Source organism: Alosa pseudoharengus, unplaced genomic scaffold, assembly GCF_046254945.1.
Source record: "Alosa pseudoharengus isolate Yale_2024_CS ecotype anadromous, Long Island Sound unplaced genomic scaffold, YU_APseudo_1.1 YU_APseudo_1.1_scf_7, whole genome shotgun sequence".
NCBI classification, from domain to species: Eukaryota; Metazoa; Chordata; class Actinopteri; order Clupeiformes; family Clupeidae; genus Alosa; species Alosa pseudoharengus.
In genome coordinates, this window is record NW_027468859.1 from 30236434 (window position 1) to 30238933 (window position 2500).

General features: G+C 38.2%; 1 long non-coding RNA gene across 1 annotated transcript; it reads left to right on the plus strand.

Annotated features, from left to right (window-relative positions):
• Nucleotides 1-115: 115 nt before the first annotated feature.
• On the plus strand, nt 116-1973 carry LOC143109854 (uncharacterized). Its single transcript, XR_012983989.1, has 3 exons — nt 116-412; nt 1044-1152; nt 1651-1973. It is a non-coding gene; the product is annotated as an uncharacterized LOC143109854 (long non-coding RNA).
• Nucleotides 1974-2500: the final 527 nt, after the last annotated feature.

Consider the following 2500-nt stretch of genomic DNA (forward strand, 5'->3'; position numbering starts at 1 on the left):
ACACACACACACACACACACACACACATACATATCAACTACACACACACATACACACACACACACACACACACACACACACACATGCATATCAACTACACACACACACTGAAAAAAAGGTCTCTTTGGGGTTGTTGAAATTGCATGAATTTATTGAAAGAACCTCACATGATTTATTAGTGGTCCTTCAGAAATTAAAAAAAATCATGTGAGCCTAAGCTATTCCTTGAGAATGTCAAATTCACATAATTTTGTCATGTTGGATGGTAAGAACTATAGCCTACGTGACGTGAACACGCCGGTAGCTCGTGCACCTAACCTGAGTCTAAGCGGGAAGGAGGAATCAACTGGCTTTCCACACAATTGCTTGCTCTGAAGACATTACGAGCGGCATGCAAGATCTACAATGTGAGGTAAATATCAATTGATTCTTAATCTTCGGTAACTTTTCTGAATGTTTGCCAAGCTATTGCGTTTTTACAAACAGATAGTTGCACTAACTTCTTACATCTAATCATACCAGCTATGGGTTAGCTGCTACTGTTGTGGCGTTGTCGTCGTATTCAAGTGGTGTATGTTTTACTATTTCGACACATGTTTCATAGCGAATTCATTTCATTTTCGGGAACCTGTTGTGGTCACTGCTGTACGCCAATTGCTGATTTAGTGCGGATTTAGAACCTAGAAAGTGTACATCAAGCTAAGCTAGCTGGGTTTTGATGGCGCCAAGGCATGACTGGCTACTAAAGGGTAACGCGTGCGTGCATTGAAACCCATCTGACAACTGGTGAATAAATGCTGAAGCTTTTTGATGATGATGATATTTGAAAAATGGTCTTGTGAAATCCTGCTTCAAACAGCCAAAGGAGCATTTTGTTTATCTGGCAGTCACTGGTTAGCATTGCATATGGACAATACATTTAGATAACTTAACCTTTCACTGTTTAATGCTACATGGTCATAAATCTTGGTGCACTTAATGTGCTTTTGTACTTTTTAAGACGAGTAATGCTGAGTTTGTATCATGTGATTTGGGTGTTGCAGAAGAGGATTTACCACCTGTAGAGCAAACGGTCCCTCACAGTTCCAAATACACTTCAGAAGGAGCTTGCTGCAGCATTACTGAAATTGGAACATTTGGTGCATGTGCCAGGTAAGTTACAGCAATTGATTATTTTTTTACACACATACACACACACAGCCCTGTTCTCTAGGTCACTCCCTTCTTTCTTTTGTCTCCCTCCCTCATACTTTCTATACATCCTTTCTCAGGTTAATCTTGTATTCCTACTTCCCTCTTCTTTTCTTCTCCATCGGTTTCTTACTTTTTTCCTAACTCTTCCACTTTCTCTCTCCCTCCTTCTTTTTGTTATTGTGTTGTACTTCCCTCTCTTTCTTCTCCATGAAACTGAACCTTTTATAACTGTTCAATGCTACATGGTCATAAATCTTGGTGCACTTAATGTGCTTTTGTACTTTTTTAAGACGAGTAATGCTGAGTTTGTAAAGCTGTACACAGGACAATACATGGTAAATTTGATTCACGAAGTGTTATACATTTTTAAATGTGTGTTGTGATCATAATGTTGTGTGTCTGTATTCATATTCTGTATTGGTATATCAACCTCCCTTTCTGTGTTCTCTTTCACAGTAAATGTGGCAGTGCAAGAGATGTGAATCAGCGGTTCAAAGTAGGTCTGATCTACTTGCTCATTACAAACTCCACCATCCCCACTTTGGCCGCACCACAAACTACCCCTGCACATATACAGATGTAGCTGCTGCTGTCATGATTTTTTTTGTATTTTTGTTCAGATTTGGGGGAAACTACAGAAGCTGCAGCCTTTTAAGTTTTTTCCCTCGTTTGTGTTGTTCTAAAGGCACTGCACTGTCTTTGACCACTGTCTTTAACCTTGATTTCATTTGTCTGCAATGTCTGGAAATGTGAAATAAATGTGTAAATGTGTACTCAAATTCTAGTTGTGGTTGATTGCTTGAGGTTATTGAAGATGCTTTTTAAAATAACATGTTCATTTGACATGCAATAGTTTTTAAAATATGACATGAAAAAATCTTGTACATCGGTTGCATCAAAAAAATTATGTCCATCAAACAAGAAAAAAATCATGTTTGACTGATAAGAAACAATTTCTTCACATACACATGAAAAAATCATGTTAATTTAACAGAATACAATTTGCCACTTTTAACATGAATTAATTGGACTTCGTGGACATGATTTAATTGATGCAACCGATGTACAAGATTTTTTTATGTTAATTTAACAGCCCATTTTTTTCAGTGCACACACACACACACACACACATGCATATCAACTACACACACACACACACACACACACACACACACACACACATGCATATCAACTACACACACACACACACACACACACACACACACACACATACATATCAACTACACACACACACACACACACACACACACACACATGCATATCAACTATACACACACACACACAC